Source organism: Entelurus aequoreus, linkage group LG03 (assembly GCF_033978785.1).
Source record: "Entelurus aequoreus isolate RoL-2023_Sb linkage group LG03, RoL_Eaeq_v1.1, whole genome shotgun sequence".
Classification (NCBI taxonomy): domain Eukaryota; kingdom Metazoa; phylum Chordata; class Actinopteri; order Syngnathiformes; family Syngnathidae; genus Entelurus; species Entelurus aequoreus.
Window position 1 is genome coordinate 22,641,360 of NC_084733.1, and position 22,750 is coordinate 22,664,109.

The 22,750-nt window shown below is 35.9% G+C and overlaps 1 protein-coding gene across 1 annotated transcript in view; it reads right to left on the reverse strand.

Annotated features, from left to right (window-relative positions):
- pacrg (PARK2 co-regulated) overlaps positions 1-22,750 on the reverse strand; it is a 506,322-nt gene that overhangs the window by 194,489 nt on the left and 289,083 nt on the right. The window lies entirely within an intron of this gene.

Genomic DNA, 22,750 nt, shown 5'->3' on the forward strand with positions numbered 1-22,750 from the left:
TTGCTATGCCTAAATATAACTACAAAGACCTGCTTGTGCAAATAAACTAGTCCTAGTAATAAATATTGTAATTGTGGGTCCAATCTTAGTATTTTTGTTGTTGATTTACAAAACAGAAACTAAAAGCTTAGTTGTTGTGCAGGAAAGCCGTTCTTTATTCAACACGGATGACCACATTATAGCGTCTTTGGTGCTATTCGTTAGCATCAACAAAATATCCTTAATAGTATTAATAAACTAAATGAATAAATCTTTCGTAGGCTTAACAGTACACACTATATTTTGATATTGCTAGCAAACATTGCTAAACAACAGGGACATTTATAGCTAAATAATGAGACGAAATATGAATTTCACACCATAAAAACAACTGCAGGCATGAATTGTAGATGATATTGTAGCAGGAAATCAACTGCAAACAAACATATCCTTTTTCTCATTAGCGTCACAATCACAGCAGTTGTGTCAATCAAATACGTTACTTAGCAATGCACGGAAAAGTCCAACATTGTCTTTCACGGATTAATGCTTAATTTGTGGACCGGGCCATATTTAAAGACATTTAAAGACTCTTTTCTTCTTGAAATCCTTGTGAGTTTCAAAGGAAGTAAGGTTGTAGCGAGCAATAACGTTTTGGTGATAATAAATGGTTTAAATCCTTCAAAAAATATTTTTCTTAAGAGTGTATAAATCCACTCCATCCCATTTTAAATATTTTTTCATGATCAATTATATATTTGCAACTAAACCTTTCAGAATACACCCAAATTTGAACTAAAGCAGGTAAATAAACAGTAGGGAATGGGACTCTAGACCATCACCTGAAACCCGGAAGTGCCTCTAGGTCATGTGATTACAACCCAGAAATTACCACTACAAATTACCCTGACTGGGATTTCAACCTAGGTCCACCTGTTAGAGGGCAAGTATCATTACCCATCAAGCTTTTTAGCCACTTGCAATCTATTTTCCCAGTTTTTCTCAAAACTGTAAGGTTTCATTATTTGAGTGATCATTTGCTAAGACAAATTGGAAGCACTTTGGTGTTCTGGACTCGGCCTGCGGGCTGCCCATTAAGAACCCTTTTTTCAAGGTGATGTAGAGAGTACCAGGTTAAGGGAGGTGAGTCTCAGCTTTTTGCTATTCCCTGTCACGATACACCTCGAAACCCGGGAAAAATCAGTAGTTAATGTATTTATAAACTGTTATAATGTTAATGTAAACATTGCCTGGAAAGTTGGTGACAGTTGAACAATAGAATTTAATATTAATTTTATTGTTTTGTTACGTTAAATATGTTTGTAAAGCTGATGAGTTGACCTTTAGTGATGGATACCAAATTCAGTACTTTTATACTGTAGGTACTGGGACACGTCAAATCAAACAGTACCTTTGTTGCACGTGTTGTCACGTCCGGTTGCATGGCTCAAGCACTTATCAGGCTAATTTAGATAATGTTGCAATCTTTCATGCTAACTCGGCACGCATGACTAATAACTTTTTTTGAATTAAGGCTCTCCTTTTATGCAAAACACGCTAGCTAAATGCTAACTTACATGGGATAAGCCATATGCATGCTACAGATGAGCAAAATTAGCCATTTCAATTCCTCCAAATTTGGTTATTAAAACTGCAACTAAGATGCACGTTAAAATTAAACAGCTGGCGTGTAATAAGTACCGTATTTTCTAGACTATAAGCCGTTACATTTTTTCTAGGCTATGAACCCTGCGGCTTATAAAGCGTTGCGGCTAATTTATTGATTTTTCTTCACTAACGGCCATCATTTTTTGTATTCAACAAATAGTTTTCATAAAAAGCCCACAGAGACACTGAAAATGTGAGTTTTATGTTTGTGCTGTGGTGCCATCTTTTAGAGGAGTACGCTCACTGCAGGTGTTGCAAGTTGAATGTTTACAGTATTTCCTTCTGTTTGGCGCCTTCAACCGGAAATACAAGTGCTGTTCCGGCTTTTAGTCATCCATAGCGCTTCTACTTGTATGGTTTCTTCATTCATCACTCCAAGTAACATTTGTATGTTTTACAATACAACTAACACATTTCATACTTACCGGTACTTAACTGTCATATGTTTATTAGTAGTATTTCATTTATATTTCTATGTTTTTTTGTAATGTATCAAGCTAAAGTGGGTAGCATTAGATAATATGCTAACATATTTAAAAGTATGTTAGTTTTATTTACTTACCATGGCTTTTATTTGTATTGTTTTCGTTTCATGAATTCACCAAAACGTCACTCTGGAGTTATTGAGTATGTTTACCTGATCGAAGAGCTAGCTGCGGATGATTACTTCTGTTTGTTTGATAAGCCGTTTTACTGCCTTATGACAGGCACCGTTTGGAAACAATTGAGGTATGTAAATAAACATTTACAAAGTATTTCTGTGTAAATAACTCATTTCACAACGTATATATATCAGCGGCTCAAAATCCGGTACGGCTAATAAATAGATTTTTTTTTTTCTTCTAAAATTTAGTGGGTGTGGCCATACTTGCCAACCTTGAGACCTTCGAATTCGGGGGATTGGAGGGGGTGGGGGGGGGGGGGTGAGTTGGGTGGGGTGGGGGGGAGGGGTTTGGTGGTAGCGGGGGTGTATATTGTAGCCCGGAAGAGTTAGGGATGCAAGGGATTCTGGGTATTTGTTCTGTTGTGTTTATGTTGTGTTACGGTGCGGATGTTCTCCCGAAATGTGTTTGTCATTCTTGTTTGGTGTGGGTTCACAGTGTGGCGCATATTTGTAACAGTGTTAAAGTTGTTTATACGGCCACCCTCAGTGTGACCTGTATGGCTGTTGATCAAGTATGTCTTGCAGTCACTTTCGTGTGTATGCAGAAGCCGCATACAACATGTGGCTGGGCCGGCGCGCTGTTTGTATGGTGAAAAAGCGGACGTGTTGACAGGTTGTAGAGGACGCTAAAGGCAGTGCCTTCATGGCACGCCCTTAATATTGTTGTCCGGGTGAAAATCGGGAGAAATTCGGGAGAATGGTTGCCCTGGGAGATTTTCGGGAGGGGCACTGAAATTCGGGAGTCTCCCGGAAAAATCGGGAGGGTTGGCAAGTATGAGTGCGGCCTTTTATATTGTCCGAAAAATATGGTACACAATAACTATTTCCTGACTTCTTAGAATTGCAACTGCATGCAAAGTCTACTATATAATACTGAGAGACTCAAGAAAACAAGACATAACAACTGGACAGCATAGTCATCGTGATCAGCTCAGTGTTAAATGTTAGATTTCAATGTTTGAAATTTTATTTTTTAACACATTAACATGTACAGTATGTATTACCACTACACACGCAAAAGACAATTGGTACTAGTATACATTTCTTGGTTCAAATGTGAAAGGTACCAATCACTACTGACCTTGGCGCTTCAACTGTGGCTAGAAAGTAAATGATGCACGTGATATGAATGGGCAATATGTAGAACAAATACACACAACACATGAACACACTCACTACTTTGCCTTGAAACGTTTAAGGCTGGACTTTATTTTCCAGTCTAAGAATGGCTTGTCTGCAATCAACGTTTCCAAATGCACTGGGGAGACCAGAGCAAATGAGAGCCAATCACTGAGCTATTTGGCACTTAACTTCGTCTTCCACTGCTAAACAGAACAAAAAGGTGGTGGGAGGGACGGAGGGCGGCAAAGATAATGAGTGACAAATGCGAACAAAGAATGCGGAAAAACAACAACAATGTCAGAGGGAGACGTATAAATGAGATCAACAATAAGCTTATTTCAGGGCCAATAGCGATTATTAGTAGTCAAGGAGTCCGTCATCTTTGTTGTAGCGGTGTAGCATGCAAGGACGGGAGTGGAAGAAGTGTCAAAAGATGGAGCTAACTGTTTGAATGACATTCAGACTTTACTTAAATCAATAACGGAGCAGGATCTCCTCATCCGTGACTCACTAGTGCAATAACACCGGAAATTAAATGTGTCCCGTGAAAAACCGTCCGACCGGAACTCTCTAATTAACTAAAGTTCTTTGGGTGAATAATGTGAACTCACTGCACCGGTATGTTTTAGCGCTTTCATGGCGAGTTTACTGACAGATATAAGTAAGAAACTTTACACTACTTTATATTAGAAATGGCAACAGCGGAGGATGAATGTCCCATAACAAGAAGATAGAGAAAAAGAAGAAGCTTATTGACTATGGTGTCGGCACGGACTACAAAGGCGGATGGGCGCACATTTTCAGGACTTATGCAGATCCCAAATACACATCAACCAGTGGTGTGCCGTAAAGGCCAGCAAGGCCTTCTCTGCTGGCCCAACATAAACTGAAATCATGATCATAATTAAAGATAAAAGTTCATTAGCTCCATTACCTCCCTGCTTGGCACTCCGCAGGGGGTGATCAAGGGTGATGGGTCAAATGCAGAGGATAATTTCGCCACGCCTAGTGTGGTGTGTGTGTGACAATCATTGGTACTTTAACTTTAACTTAATTAGTGGTACACTCATACTTGCCAACATTGAGACCTCCGATACCGGGAGGTGGGGGGTCAGGGGTGGGGGGTAGGGGCGTTGTCGGGGGTGGGGCGGAGGGCGTGGTTGGGGGCGTGGTTAAGAGGGGAATATATTTAAGATAGAATTCACCAACTCAAGTATTTCATATACATATATATATATATATATATATATATATATATATATATATATATATATATATATATATATATATATATATATATATATATATATATATATATATATATATATATATATATATATATGTATGAAATACTTGACTTTCAGTGTATTCTAGCTATATATATATATATATATATATATATATATATATATATATATATATATATATATATATATATACATATATATATATATATATATATATATATATATATATATATATATATACATACATACATATATATATATATATATATATACATATATATATATATATATATATATATATATATATATATATATATTTATCTTATTATACATATAAATAAAAGAAATACTTGAATTTCAGTGTTCTGGAGGCTATCCAGTAGATGGCAGTATTGTCCTGTTAAAGAGTGTCACAACATTGCTGTTTACGGCAGACGAACTACTTTACGGTAGACTAAACGTGACTGCTGTTGTTGTGTGTTGTTAACCGCGCTGGGAGGACGTTAATGAAACTGCCTAACAATAAACCCACATAAGAAACCAAGAACTCGCCCTCGATCATTCTATAGTTATGACGTCATTGGGCAGGCAAGCTGTTTATATTGTGGGAAAGCGGACGTGAGAACAGGCTGTCTCCACTCAGGTCCGCATTGAGCTGGAGGGGGCGTGGCCTCCAGCTCCGACTGAATACCGGGAGTTTGTCGGGAGAAAATTTCTGCCGGGAGGTTATCGGGAGAGGCGCTGAATACCGGGAGTATCCCGCTAAAAACGGGAGGGTTGGCAAGTATGGGTACACTTACCACAGTTTGACAAATCCCTGGCCCAGGTTTAATGTAAAACATTTAGGCGAACACAGTTTGTAGTGTTTTTAAAAGTGTTCGTCCATTTTACAGCTCATGTTTGCCTACTAGCCATGGCTCAAACGGCAGACTCTAATCCTCAATGACTGAAGACAAGCACGTCATTAATTAAGACTTGCGAGCAGAGAGCGTGCTTTGTAATAGAGTTACAAATCCCTGTCATGCTGGCTGAGTCATAGCCAGCGCTTGAATGTTGAAAAGGCCAACAGGTCAAGGTGATTGGATTCCATATATACTGACTTATTTCAGATTCTATAGCTGTACTTTCTGCTTTTTGCCATGATCCCACTACCGGCTTATTCCTCAGGCTGCAAATAATGTAAAATGCCAGGCTGCCTTTGATTGATGAAATTGAGTCAAGCGTCACTTGTGCTTATGTCGGATTGGTCAAACAGGGTCATGTGACAGTGCCTGCTGGAAGAAGGCTTGCTGACGAACAAACGCGTCTTTGCAAGCCTTAATCCAGAGATTACAATTATGTGAAGTGAAATGAAACATTTTTCCAAAACACCTTTTCTCTCGAGACTCAAAGCACATAATCACGTTTCATCAAACATATATTAACGTTGTTGCCCTAGGGTAAACTGGGTACAACACATGGCACACTGACAAAGCTTAACCTATTGTTACTATAACAATCTACAAGGTTAATGTAGGTTGCTTCTCTTTCTTCCCCTCCATTTTTCTGCATTCTTTCGTATCTCAAGTTATCATTACGTATATGTATTGTTGCATTTGAACAATTGTATTGTTGATAATAAAGGTAAAGTATTGGTATTGTTTATTATCAATAGCACTATTTCTATTGGTATTCATATTGCTCCATTTTTAGTGTAATAATGCTCATTGTCATTTCTGTATTTTTATTTTTATTTTCGCTAACTGCTTATTTGCTATTACTTTTACCATCATATTTGTACATGTCGTATTTGCTGATGTTGCTCTGTTGTTGTTGTTGTTGTTGTTGTGTTTGCTGTTGTTGTTTTTGTCTCTCTGTCTAATCCCCCTCTTGTCCCCACAATTCCCCCCTCTGTCTTCCTTTTTCTCTCTTTCTATCCCCTCCTGCTCCGGCCCGGCTGCACCAAATGATAATATAAATACATTTAATAAAGTCAAAATACAAGTAAGGCAACAAGAGAAGTATCCTACACTTCTCTTTTGTAAAGTAAATCTGAACAGCCGATATGGGCATCTACATCTGCTATATGATTTGCCCGAGAAGCTGGTCAGGACGTTATTAAAAAAAAAAAAAAAAAAAGCACATTTTTAAGATACATTTAAACTAGGGATGTCCGATGATGGCTTTTTGCCGATATCTGATATTGTCCAACTTTTTAATTACCGATACCGATATCAACCGATACGATATATACAGTCGTGGAATTAACACTATATTATGCCTAATTTGGACAACCAGGTATGGTGAAGATAAGGTCCTTTTTAAAAATAATAATAAAATAAAATAAGATAAATAAATTAAAAACAATTTCTTAAATAAAAAAAGAAAGTAAAACAATATAAAAACAGTTACATAGAAACTAGTAATTAATGAAAATGAGTCAATTTAATTGTTAAAGGTTAGTACTATTAGTGGACCAGTATCCCGCACAATCATGTGTGCTTACGGACTGTATCCCTTGCAGACTGTATTGATATATACTGATATATAACGTAGGAACCAGAATATCAATAACAGAAAGAAACAACCCTTTTGTGTGAATGAGTGTGAATGGGGAAGGGAGGTTTTTTGGGTTGGTGCACTAATTGTAAGTGTATCTTGTGTTTTTTATGTTGATTTAATAAAAAAAACAAAAAAAAAACAAACAACAACAAAAACGATACCGATAATAAAAAAAAAATGATACTGATAATTTCCGATTTTACATTTTAAAGCATTTATCGGCATCTCTAATTTAAACCCGCGTCGGTGGCACTGGGAGCAGGTGGGTAAAGAGTCTTGCCCAAGGACACAACGGTGGTGAGCTAGGATGACAGAAGCTGGAATCGAACCAAGAACTTTATATAAATGAATACAACAATCGTAACAAAACTAAATGTAACGGAGTAAAAGTAGCGTTCCTTCTTTACAAAAATACTAAAGTGAAAGTAAAAAGTCTGTTGCATTAAAACTACTGACAAGTACAATTTATCCAAAAAGTTACTTAAGTAAATATAACGGAATAAATGAAGCGCGTTACTACCCACCTCTTAAATATATATACATATTAGGGTGGTCCCGATACCAATATTTTGGTACCGGTACCAAAATGTATTTCGATATTTTCAATACTTTTTGATGCTTTTTGATATTTTTCTAAATAAAGGGTACCCCAAAAATTTGCATTATTGGCTTAATTTTAACACAAAATCATAGGGTACATTAAACATGTGTTTCTTATTGCAATTTTGTCCATAAATAAAATAGTGAACATACAAGACAACTTGTCTTTTATTAGTAAGTAAACAAACAAAGGCTCCTAAACTAGTTTGCTGACGTACGCCATTTGTCATTTTCCATCCTATTATTTTGTCAAAATTATTAAGGACAAGTGGTAGAAAATTAATTATGAATCTACTTGTTCATTTACTGTTAATATCTGCTTACTTTCTCTTTTAACATGTTCTATTTACACTTATGTCAACATGTAATAATCACTTATTCTTCTGTTGTTTGATACTTAACATTATTTTTGGATGATACCACAAATTTGGGTATCAATCCGATACCAAGTAGTTACAGGATCATACATTGGTCATATTCAAAGTCCTCATGTGTCCAGGGACATATTTCCGGAGTTTATAAACATAGTAGAAATGTAAAAAAATGCTAAAAAAATATCAATGTAATCATAGTAGTATTGACTAAATACGGTCCTGTACTTGGTATTATTACAGTGAATGTATGGTGTCGATCCACCGCTACGGTGTGTAGTGAAGCATGTTTAGCTATTCCTCGTCCTGCAGGGATGATAGTTGCGAGAAACTTACTTTATTTGTCGCCATGGAAGCGAAGATTAGTGACTTAGAAGTAGCTAAAACACTGCAGGCTGCGACTCGACCTTAGCCGCTCGCTAGCTAGCCATGTCTTAAAGGACCTCTTCCTGAGGGCGTTTCAGTGTTATAACTTCACCTTCATCGTTTGTTTTTAAGCCAAAATGCTTGTAAGTACTCCGTGATTGTGCGCTGCCGAACATGCTCCTCTGCTCTTAAAACCGGCAATGGCACTACGTGACGACACGCTGTCATGCCCGTTAAAAAAAAAGGGGGGCAGGGACCGGTACTTTTTAGAGGCAGTATAGTATCGAATATGACTAATTAGTATCGAGGTACTATACTAAAACTGATATACTGTACAAAACTAATATATATATATATATATATATATATATATATATATATATATATATATATATATATATATATATATATATATATATATATATATATATATATATATATATATATATATATATATATATATACTGTATGTATATATATATATATATATATATATATTTATATATATATATATATATATATATATATATATATATATATATATATATATATATATATATATATATATATATATATATATATATATATATATATATACTGTATGTATATATATATATATATATTTATATATACATACAGTATATATATATATATATATATATATATGTGTATATATATATATATATATATATATGTGTATATATATATATATATATATATATATATATATATATATATATATAATGTATGTATATATACCGTATGTATATATATATATATATATATATATATATATATATATATATATATATATATATATATATATATATATATATATATATATATATATATATATACATATATATATATATATATATATATATATATATATATATATATATATATATATATATATATATATATATATATATATATATATATATATACTGTATGTATATATATATATATACTGTATGTATATATATATATATATATATATATATATATATATATATATATATATATATATATATATATATATATATATATATATATATAGTCAAGGTTTCTGTGGTTGATTTATAGAGCGCAATATACGTTAGGTCAGGAAAAAAACACAACAGGCTATATCATCCCTACAAGCCTGTTTCGCAGGTTTCCCTGCTCGTCGAGGGATTTTAAAATCCCCTGACGAGCAGGGAAACCTGCATATGACCTAACGTATATATGCATATATAATATGCATATATATATATATATCATTGATCAAAGTGCTGGTTCTCACAACTTTCTTTGGCCCCATTGTGAATTATTTTGTATTTAATTTTATCCTATTTTAAAAAAAAAACTAAAATTCAAGTCACTAAAGTGTAGTATTCTTTGTTCGGACACACCTTACCACGGAACAACACACGAGCAAACCGATTACCTGGTTATGCGCAATGTTGGAGCGTGCGATAAACAAGAGGAACATTTTTCTATGGAATCATCATAAAAGCGGGCTTCTCTTGTATCTAACGATTGACGCATCTGCGAGAAGCGTTTCCATGGTGGCCCATGCTGCCTTCAGGCTCTCACCCTCAGCACGGACAAGCGAGGAGATACCCGCCGTCACCGTGGAAGGTGGAATGGGCGATGACAGGAGTTTGAAACCAACATAACAAACAATAAAACTCTAATTACCAGCCAGCGCAAACAATTTTCCCTGCTGTGACATTTGGACCGCAGAACTGTTCAATTATTCATCGGCGTTCTCGCCTTCTCGCCGGTGGAAGGGGGGAAAAAAAAAAAAACATGTAGAAAGAAAGAAGACGGGGCGGGACGTGTTGTATTATTACTGCTATAAAACCTGGACAAATCTGAATAGCATAATCCAGCATTGACGTTTCATATTTGGTGTGAAACTAAAACAGCGGTGACCTTGTGAAACAGCACAACGGCTTCGAATAGGTAAACAAGGAAATTACATAACTTCTCCTTTGGAGCAACTGTGTAGACACCTGAGCTATATTGGTCATTTTGTACACTTTTTACTGTATATAATACATCACACACAACTATGTAACATTAAGGAATAGGACAGTTATCATTAGCATTATGCTAACAGCAACGTCATGCTAGCTAGTTAGCTTCTTAGCAAAAGAAAAACAAAATGAAGGAAACTTACCGCAGCCACCTCTAATTGTCTGACGGCAAATAAAACTGGAAGTGAGCATTTATTCTAGTAGAAGATTAAAATAATCATATTTTGAGGGAAATTGCCTGATTTAGCATTGCTCAGGACTATCTGCTACAGGCCGTGTTTAGTCCAGTTGATCCTTGTTTATCAATGGGAATTGCTTTTGGAATTTCCACAAAGTAGGAATTATTAATATTAATATTAATATTAATTAATATTAATTAAATATGTTTTTAAATATTATGAGAGCCGTTTAAATATGAACCAACATATTGAACCAACATTTAGTCACCTTTATACTCTTTTAATCTAATATAGTAAAGCTGCCTGAGGCTGAGACAATCAGTGATCATTAGAGATAACCTAAAACAGGGGTCCCCAAACTTTTTGACCCGGGGGCCAGATTGGGTTAAAACAAGTTGGCCGGGGACCGGGCTGTTTATATATATACATATATATATATACATATATATATATATATATATATATATATATATATATATATATATATATATATATATATATATATATATATATATATATATATATTAGATATGTCCGATAATGGCTTTTTTGCCGATATCCGATATTCCAATATTGTCCAACTCTTAATTACCGATTCCGATATCAACCGATACCGATATATACAGTCGTGGAATTAACACATTATTATGTCTAATTTTGTTGTGATGCCCCACTGGATGCATTAAACAATGTAACAAGGTTTTCCAAAATAAATCAACTCAAGTTATGGAAAAAAATGCCAACATGGCACTGCCATATTTATTATTGAAGTCACAAAGTGAGTTATTTTTTTTAACATGCCTCAAAACAGCAGCTTGGAATTTGGAAGAGTTAGTGCTGCAAGGGGTTCTGGGTATTTGTTCTGTTGTGTGTATGTTGTGTTACGGTGCGGATGTTCCCCCGGAATGTGTTTGTCATTCTTGTTTGGTGTGGGTTCACAGTGTGGCGCATATTTGTAACAGTGTTAAAGTAGTTTATAAGGCCACACCCTCAGTGTGACCTGTATGGCTGTTGATCAAGTATGTTTTGCATTCACTTGTGTGTGTGAAAAGCCATATATATCATGTGACTGGGCCGCCACGCAAAGGCAGTGCCTTTAAGGGTTATTGGCGCTCTGTACTTCTCCCTACGTCCGTGTACACGGCGGCGTTTTAAAAAGTCATACATTTTACTTTTTGAAACCAATACCGATCATTTTTAAACCGATACCGATAATTTCCGATATTACATTTTTAAAGCATTTATCGGCCGATAATATCGGCAGTCCGATATTATCGGACAGCCCTAATATATATATATATATATATATATATATATATATATATATATATATATATATATATATATATATATATATATATATATATATATATATATATATATACAGCGCAATGATGTCACATTATCGATGGAAAAATGCATTTTTAGACAATATGATTTGACTGAGCGGCTATGTGACACAGAGAGTAACAAGCGGTAGAAAATTGATTAGAAAGGACATATTTAAAAAGTTATAATTAAACAAAAATATGTATACCGTATACTGTATATGTATTTATTTATTTTTAACTTGGGACTTCCCGTGGGCTGGATTTTGGACGCTGGCGGGCTGTAGTTTGGGGGCCCCTGACCTATTATATAAATTGTGATATAATGCAGCTGAGATAGGCTCCAGCAACCCCGAAAGGGACAAGTGGTAGGAAATGGATGGATGGATAACAATATGCGCGATAACAATATGCATCACGATAAACTATTTGGCATATAAATGAAAAAATGGGTTGAAAAGCTCTTAATTTTAGTCATTTTCCTGTATTATTTTGTATTATTTTCTCAAAACTATTTTTAATCTACCTGCTAATGTAAATCAGAAGATTAACCCGAAATAAAAATGAAACATTATTATTAGGGCTGTCAAATGATGAAAATATTTAATTGCAATTAATCACATTTTGTCTATAGTTAAATATTTTTGTAAACAGTCTTAAATAAGTGTAAATTAAACAGATAATTGATACGTTTTTAATACTATCAAGATATGACTGTTGAGTGTTTGCTTTTTGTAAATGTTTGTTTACTAAACATTCTGCTTTTTGTAAATAGTTCAACACAAAATGGACATAAACTCTCTTTTTGTCCAGAGAAGGACCCCATGCAGAGCAGAAACATGAATAAGGATAATAACAAAAAGAGCACTCAAAAAGGAGTGAGGGAAAAATAACTAAAGATGCACACTACAAAAACTGAAATCTAAGTAAGATTAAATATCTCAAATAAGGGTGATATTTGCTTATTTTCTGTCTGATAAAATAATTCTTCTCACTAAGCAGATTTTATGTTAGAGTGTTTTACTTCTTTTAAGGGTTTTGGTCCTAAATGATCTCAGTAAGATATTACAGCTTGTTGCTGAGATTTTATGACCTATATTGAGTAAAACATGCTTGAAACTAGAATATCAACTGTTGCAAAGCTGTGTCATCAACACTCACAAGTATAAAACTACTTTTTTAAAGTAATAATTTCTTATTTCAAGCATGAAAAAAAAAATCATGATTTTGACACACATGTGTCTCATATTAAAACAAATGACAGCCAAATGGACTTTTGCTGTTTTATTTTCAATGAAACAATAGAAAACACATACTCATATAGTAGTACAGTTGGCACAGTACAGTAAACTGACAGTTAATATTTAAACATTTAACATGTGACATTTCAAACAATTTTGAACAGAAATAGTTCATGCACATTCAGATAAATTCTTCAAAATTACAATTAAAAAAAACATTTGGCTGGGGGCCAGGCTGTATATATGCTCACTAATTGACTGAAAGAGCACGCACTTGGCGCGATGATGTCATGTTATCGATGGAAAAATGCATTTTTAGACCATATGATTTGCCTGAGCGGCTAGGAGACCCCGAGAGTAACAAGCGGCTGCCTTGTTGCCTTTCCATTAAGAACAATAAGTTAGTTTTTAGTATAAGTAAATGTAATGCTGAGCGCAAATCATTATGTCAAGATAATGGCACTAGCATTTACTTAATTTAAGAATATTTTTCAACATACTGAGCAAAAAGGTTTCTTTTTTTTTTCCTACCAAGAAAAGTGCATTTCTTATTAGTGAGAATACACTTATTTTAAGGTATTTTTGGGTTCATTGAGGTTAGCTAATTTTACTTGTTTTGGAAAGTCTTGACAAGCCGAATTTTCTTGTTCTATTGGCAGATTATTTTGCTTAGTTCAAATAAAATACCCCTAATTTTTGTATTTTTTTTTTCTTGTTTTTGAACACTGACTTTTTGCAGTGCACACTTAAGATGTGAGGAATAATGATTAACACTACAACCACAACACCGGGACTGAGCCACAGGGAAGGAGAAGAGTGAGTGGAGCCAAAGCACAGGAGATATACACGACTGGAAGAGTGAATCATCAGGAAATCTACTGGCCCCGAGTGAAGGGTCTGGAGAGCTTAAGTAGTCCGGAGGAAATGAGAATCAGGTGTGCGCACAGGTGGCGACGCCCCGTGACCCAGAAACCAGGCACTGCAACACAAAGCTGACAGATCTGACACTTTTACTGATGACAGTCTAATTGTCAAAGATATTTGGTAATGTAACCTGTATTATTACCTTAACAAATGCTTTGTTAATAACAAATAACACATTTACAATAACTTGTTGTCATCCATTAACTATGACAGCCCTAAGAATTATTATTACTGATTGCATAGTTGAACATCTTCTCTAGTGTCAAACAGTTACAAGATGCCTGGCAGAATACACGGTGGGCATCTACGGTCGTACGTTTATGCTGGAAGGTGAAGGTTAAATGAAAGTGTAGAAAAGTACACAATAGTAAGACTACTTCATTGAGTATTCTCAGCAGGTGACCTGCATTCATCATCAACATTCAGCAGAGCCTGACGCGACTCAGAGGCTGCAGATAAGAGGCTGCCAGCCAAATTGAAGGTGTAATAACGTCAGCCATGAAGTGAAATATATATATATTGCCATTTTTGGACCAGAGACAGCTTTTTTTTTTTTCTTTCCTCCTTCGCCTTTTGGAGAAGTAATTAATCTGCAACAGCGACACGGACTGCTGGTTTTGCCTCTCAGACGCCGAAACACGGCAGATTTTTTTTTTTTTACTTTTTAATAAGCCGAGAAGTTAATAAGGAGTGGGTCATTTAAAATTCCATTATCAGCGCAAAGAATGGCGTCACCTCTTGCTCATGCTCCCGAAATGTAAACGACCAAAACTGCTGAGGGGTTGGAATTCATATAAAAATGTTCTAGAAGGTTTGGGGGTAAAGCACGTGCATCCAGTGAATTCTACCGTCAAAAGATAGTTCATTATCTACTTTATGACACATTAGGGACAACTATAATCACGTTTAGACCAGAGTCATAACTATGTAGCAACTCTATATAGTCAAAGATCATCTATATCAGTGTTTTTCAATCACTGTGCCGCGGCACTAGTGTGCCGTGAGATACAGTCCGGTGTGCCGTGGGAGATTACATCATTTCACCTATCAAATCAAATCAACTTTATTTATAAAGCACTATTAAAATCCTTTACAGGGGTAGCCAAAGTGCTGTACAATGGGCAGGCCAAAAGACAACAAGAGAACCGAGCAAACACAACACAACACAAATAGAGCATGATAAAAAAATACAATTAAAATAAATAAATAAAACATAATTTGGGTTAAAAATGTTTTTTGCAAACCAGTAATTATAGTCAGCAAATTAATGTGTTGTTGTTGAGTGGTCGGTGCTGTTTAGAGCTCGGCAGAGTAACCGTGTAATACTCTTCCATATCAGTAGGTGGCAGCCGGTAGCTAATTGCTTTGTAGATGTCGGACACAGCGGGAGGCAGTGTGCAGGTAAAAAGGTATCTAATGCTTAAACCAAAAGTAAACAAAAGGTGAGTGCCCCTAAGAAAAGGCATTGAAGCTTAGGGAAGGCTATGCAGAACAAAACTAAAACTGAACTGGCTACAAAGTAAACATAAACAGAATGCTGGACGACAGCAAAGACTTACTGTGGAGAAAAGACGGCGTCCACAATGTACATCCGAAACATGACATGACAATCAACAATGTCCCACAAAGAAGGATAAAAACAACTAAAATATTCTTGATTGCTAAAACAAAGTAGATGCGGGAAATATCGCTCAAAGGAAGACATGAAACTGCTACAGGAAAATACCAAAAAAAGAGAAAAAGCCACCAAAATAGGAGCGCAAGACAAGAACTAAAACACTACACACAGTAAAACAGCAAAAAACTCAAAATAAGTCACGGCATGATGTGACAGGTCGTGACAGTACACCTACTTTGAGACAAGAGCTATAGTGATGCATGGTTGGTTATGGTTTAAAGTCATACCCAAAAATTGCGACAACGACTTTTTACTTTCAACTGAGTTTAGTTTTTTAATGATTTCTGCTGGTGGTGTGCCTTGGCAAAAAATGTGCCTTGGCTCAAAAAAGGTTGAAAAACACTGCACTAGTGTGCCGTGAGATACAGTCTAGTGTGGCGTGGGAGATTATGTAATTTCACCTAATTGGGTTAAAAACATTTTCTGCACACCAGTAATTATAATCCGCAAATAATGTGCCGTAGTTGAGTGTCGGTGCTGTCTAGAGCTCGGCAGAGTAACCGTGTAATGCTCTTCCATATCAGTAGGTGGCAGCCGGTAGCTAATTGCTTTGTAGATGTCGGAAACAGCGGGAGGCAGCATGCAGTTCAAAAGGTATCTAACACTTAAACCAAAAATAAACAAAAGGTGACTAAGAAAAGGCATTGAAGCTTAGGGATGATTATGCAGAACAAAATCAAAACTGAACTGGTTGCAAAGTAAATAAAAACAGAATGCTGGACGACAGCAAAGACTTACAGCGTGTGGAGCAGACGGCGTCCACAAAGTACATCCGTACATGAAAATCCACAATGTCCCCACAAACAACTTAAATTATCTTGATTGCGAAAACAAAGCAGCTGCGGGGAATAGCGTTCAAGGAAGACTGCTACAGGAAAATACCAACACAACAGGAAAAAGCCACCAAAATAACAGCACAAGATAAGAACTAAAGCACTACACACAAGAAAACACCAACAAAGTCAAAATAAGGCACGACGACCTGGTGGAGTTTCATTTTTTTACGTTTTCTGCTGATAAGAGTGATCTGAAAAAAAAAGTACCGTATTTCTTGGACCATTAGGCGCACTTAAAATCCTTTCATTTTGTCAAAAATCGACAGTGCGCCCCCAGCTAAATGACAGATAGTTAATATTAATGGGTCCTAATTGGGTCCATTTGTACACTCCCAGTTACATAAACATTGATACTATCCAGGGAATAAAAGTTAGTCAAAGATCGTCTATCTATATGACCGGAGCAGTCTGCTGTTTTTTGGGGTTGTTTTTTTTTAGCTACCACTGCAAAAAAACACTAATCAACAATATTCTATGTGACAGGAGCACTCTGCTGTTTTGAGGGACCTACTGTGCTGAAAAATGTTAAAACATATGTTTTAAAGAAGACAGTGCACTGCTGTTTTTAAACATTTAATGCAAAAACACGTGTCAAAGATCCTTACATATCAGAGGTCCGCTGCTGTTTTTAAGTACTGCCAAAAACACTAGTCAAAGATCCTGTGTATGACAAGAGCACTCTGCTGTTTTTAAGTATAATGCAGACACACTAGTCAACTAATTTCTATCTTACAGGAGCACTCTGCTGTTTTCTAAGGACATGCAGCAAAATAAAAATGCTAGTCAAAGATAATCTATATGGCAGAGCGATTTACTACTTTGAAGGACCTAGAGTAAAAAAAAATTGAGTCAAAGATCCTTTACATGACAGAGTGCTCTGTTGTTTGTTCAAAAAACTACAGCAAACAAACAAACAAGAACATAAGTCAAATATCATCTATCCATATGACAGGAACACACTGCTGATTTTAAGGAACTACAGCAAATGCCAGTCAAACAAAGATCCTTACATATCAGAGGTCCGCTGCTGTTTTTAAGTACTGCCAAAAACACTAGTCAAATATCCTGTGTATGACAAGAGCACTCTGCTGTTTTTAAGTATAATGCAGACATACTAGTCAAATAATTTCTATGTTACAGGAGCACTCTGCTGTTTTTAAGGACCTACAGTAAAGAGTGTCCGCCCTGAGATCGGTAGGTTGGAGTTCAAATCCCAGCCGAGTCATACCAAAGACTACAAAAATGGGACCCATAACCTCCCTGCTTGGCACTCAGCAACACGGGTTGGAGTTGGGGGTTAAATCACCAAAATGATTCCCGGCGCGGCGCCGCTGCTGCCCACTGCTCCCAAGGGGATGGGTCAAATGCAGAGGACAAATTTCACCACATCTAGTGTGTGTGTGACAATCATTGGTACTTTAATCTTTAATCTTAATCTTAAAATAAAAATGCTAGTCAAAGATCATTATATGGCAGAGCCATCTGTTACTTTCAAGGACCTACAGTAAAAAAATGTGAGACAAAGATCCTTTACATTAGTGGTCCCCAACCTTTTTGTAGCTGCGGACCGGTCAACGCTTGAAATTTGTCCCACGGACCGGTGGGGGGGGGGGGGGGGGGGGGGGTGTATTTAAAATTTTTTTTATTTTATTTATTTTTTTTTTTTTACATAAATAAATACAATCATGTGTGCTTACGGACTGTATCGTTGCAGACTGTATTGATCTATATTGATATATAATGTATATATTGTATTTTTTATGTTGATTTCATAAAAAAAAAAAAAAAATTTTTTTTTTTTTTTTTTTTTTAATTTCTTGTGCGGCCCGGTACCAATCAGTCCACGGACCGGTACCGGGCCGCGGCCCGGTGGATGGGGACCACTGCTTTACATGACAGAGTGCTCTGTTATTTTTCAAGAAACTACAGCAAACAAACAAACAAGAACCTAAGTCAAAGATCATCTAACCATATGACAGGAGCACAGTGCTGATTTTAAGGACCTACAGCAAATGCTTGTCAAACAAAGATCCTTTACACAACAGAGTACTCTGCTTTTTTAAGAAACAACAGCAAAAAAAAAAGAAGGCAAAATAAATATAATCTATCCATATGACAAAAACTCTGCTGTTTTTAAGGAACTTCCGCAAAAAGAAATGAACACAAGTCAAAGATCATCTATCCTTTTGACAAAAACACTGCTGCTTTTAAGGAACTGCAGCAAAAACAAAAAAAGAACACAAGTCAAAGATCATCTATCCTTTTTACAAAGAAAACCTGCTGCTTTTAAAGGCCTACTGAAATGAATTGTTTTTATTTAAACGGGGATAGCAGATCCATTTTATGTGTCATACTTGATCATTTCGCGATATTGCCATATTTTTGCTGAAAGGATTTAGTATAGAACAACGACGATAAAGTTCGCAACTTTTGGTCTCTGTTAAAAAAAAGCCTTGCCTATACCGGAAGTAGCGTGACGACACCGAAGGGGCTGCTCACATTTTCCTATTGTTTACACCAGCAGCGAGAGAGATTTGGACCGAGAAAGCGACGATTACCCCATTAATTTGAGCGAGGATGAACGATTCGTGGATGAGGAACGTGAAAGTGAAGGACTAGCGTGCAGTGCAGAACATATCTTTTTTCGCTCTGACCGTAACTTAGGTACAAGGGCCCATTGGATTCCACACTCTCTCTTTTTTCTATTGTGGATCACGGATTTGTATTTTAAACCACCTCGGACACTATATCCTCTTGAAAATGAGAGTCGAGAACGCGAAATGGACATTCACAGTGACTTTTATCTCCACGACAATACATCGGTGAAGCACTTTAGCTACTGAGCTAACGTGATAGCATCGGGCTTAACTGCATATAGAAACAAAACAAATAAGTCCCTGACTGGAAGGATGGACAGAAGATCAACAATACTACCAAACTCTGGACATGTAACTACACGGTTAATGCTTTCCAGCTTCGCGAAGCTTAGCAATGCTGTTGCTAATAACGCCATTGAAGCTAACTTAGCTACGGAACCTCGACAGAGCTATGCTAAAAACATTAGCTCTGCACCTAAGCCAGCTCTCATCTGCTCATCACGACCCGTGCTCACCTGCGTTCCAGCGATCGACGGTACGACGAAGGACTTCACCCGATCACCGATGCGGTCGGCGGCTCGGAGACGGAGGAAGTCAAGGTGAGGTCGGCGGCTAGCGCATCTGCTATCCATCTCAAAGTCCTCCTGGTTGTGTTGCTGTAGTCCGCCGCTAATACACCGATCCCACCCACAACTTTCTTCTTTGCAGTCTCCATTGTTCATTAAACAAATTGCAAAAGATTCACCAACACAGATGTCCAGAATACTGTGGAATTTTGAGATGAAAACAGAGCTTTTTGTATTGGATTCAATGGGCTCCGAATACTTCCGCTTCAACCGTTGACGTCACGCGCAAACGTCATCATATCGAAACGTTTTCAGCCGGAAGTGTGGCGGGAAATTTAAAATTGCACTTTATAAGTTAACCCGGCCGTATTGGCATGTGTTGCAATGTTAAGATTTCATCATTGATATATATATATATATATATATATATATATATATATATATATATATATATATATATATATATATATATATATATCAGACTGCGTGGTCGGTAGTAGTGGGTTTCAGTAGGCCTTTAAGGAACTACAGCAAATGCTTGTCAAAAATCCTTTACGTAGAGCTCTGCTGATTTTAAAAAAGCAACTGCAAAATAATGTCAATCAAAGATATTTTATAAAACAAGGGCATTCTGCAGAGAAACTACTGCAAAAAAAGTCAGTCAAAGATCCTCTAAATGACAGGAGTGCTCTGCTGTTTTACAATCCAGTCCAACCTGATTTGTGGAGCACTTAAAAACTAGCCGCAGTAGACCAAAGTGCTAAATAAAAGACATAATAAATACACGGTACAGAAAGTAACCAAGGGCAGTAAGAGACATCTAAAAAACACCTAAAATAAAATTGAGACATAAAAACGTGGAAAAAGAATAACCACAATAAAAACAGGTAAAATGCAATCAATAAAAACACAATCTTAAACCAAATAAAAAGCTATATAAGTAAAAACAACATCAACAACTTAAACAGTGCCAAAGGCTAAAGACCAGAGAAGATTTTAAAGGATGTACTGCAAAATGCCAAACAAAGATCCTCTAAATGACAGGATCACTGAGCAGAACATGTTTTTTTTATTGTGTTGCCTAATTGAGCTTTATTACAGCGGTTAACTTCTTTTTACACTTGCATGACCGTTAAAACCAGCGGAATGTTATTTTAAGTGGAAGAGAAGAAATAAAAAGACTTGAAATTGGAACAAGTCGGAGGTCCGCCATGAACAGATCATGTATCTCCGTCCAGGGTCACACGCTTTAGGCGCGCTTTGAAAGCAGCAATGCATTTTGTTTGCGCTGGTATAGAAATAATGAAGTCATGCTCGGGAACACCAAGTGGAGCTGTAAATTCTTCACGTCTATTTTGGAGGTCCTGCCCCCTTGAGAAGTCGAGTGCGCTTGTTGACGTGGAAAAGTAAACCAGGCGCGCGGCGACGACACGGCTAAAAGTAGCTTGTCGCGACATTGGCGGCAGATTATCGAACATACTTTTAGAGGCCACTTGTTCCGCTTTGAAAAAAAAACTCAACAAGGACACCCAAACCCTGAAGGTCCAACACACCAGTGTGGTCACGGTATATAAATAACACAGTATAAGACACGGGAGTCTAATCCTGGTTAAGAAGTTTTACCGAGTACTTTTAGTCACAACCCCAACATTACACAGTGCAGCTGTCAAACACGTGTAAAAAGTACATAACACAGTAAATATCAAGACATAAGCAAAAAAGTAAGTACCATTACTTTAGAGTACAATAACTCAAGTAAAAGTAATAAGTACTTATCCAAAAAATGTATCTTAGTAAAAGTAAGTATTCAGTGAAAAAACTACTCCAGAACCTAGTAACTAAAAAGTATTCATCCAAATAACTTGAGTAAGTATTCAGTGAAAAAAATACTCAAATACCTAGTAACTAAAACGAATAAATCCAAATATTTACTTGAGTAAACGTAAGTATAGAGTGGGGAAAGAAATTACTCATATACCGAGGAACTAAATAGAAGTAATCCAAATAATTACTTGAGTAAGAGTAAGTAGTCAGTGAAAAAATACTCCAGTATCGAGTAACTAAAAAGTATTCATCCAAATAACTTGAGTAAGTATTCAGTGAAAAAAATACTCAAATACCAAGTAACTAAAACGAATAAATCCAAATATTTACTTGAGGAAACGTAAGTATAGAGTAGGGAAAAAAACTACTCATATATACAGAGTAACTAAATAGAAGTAATCCAAATAATTACTTGAGTAAGAGTAAGTATTCAGTGAAAAAAATACCCCAGTACCGAGTAACTAAAAAGTATTCATCAAAATAACTTGAGTAAGAGTAAGTATTCAGTGAAAAAAATACTCAAGTACCAAGTAACTTCCAAATATTTACTTGAGTAAACGCAAGTATACAGTAGAAAAAAAACCTACTCATATACAGAGTAACTAAAAATAAGTAATCCAAATAATTACTTGAGCAAGAGTAAGTATTCAGTGAAAGAACTACTCCAGTAAAAAGTAACTAAAAGTATCCTTCCAAATAACTTGAGTAAGGGTGAGTTTTCAGTGAACAAAATATTCAAGTACCAAGTAACTTAAACAAATAAATCCAACTATTTACTTGAGTAAACGCACAGTGGAAAAAAAACTAGCTAAAAAGAATCCATCCAAATAACTTGAGTAAGAGTAAGTATTCAGTGAAAAAAATACTCAAGTACCAAGTAACTGAAACTAAAAAATCTAAATATGTACTTGAGTAAACGTAAATATACAGTGGAAAAAAAAACTACTCGTATACCAAGTAACTAAAAAGAAGTAATCCAAATAATTACTTGAGTA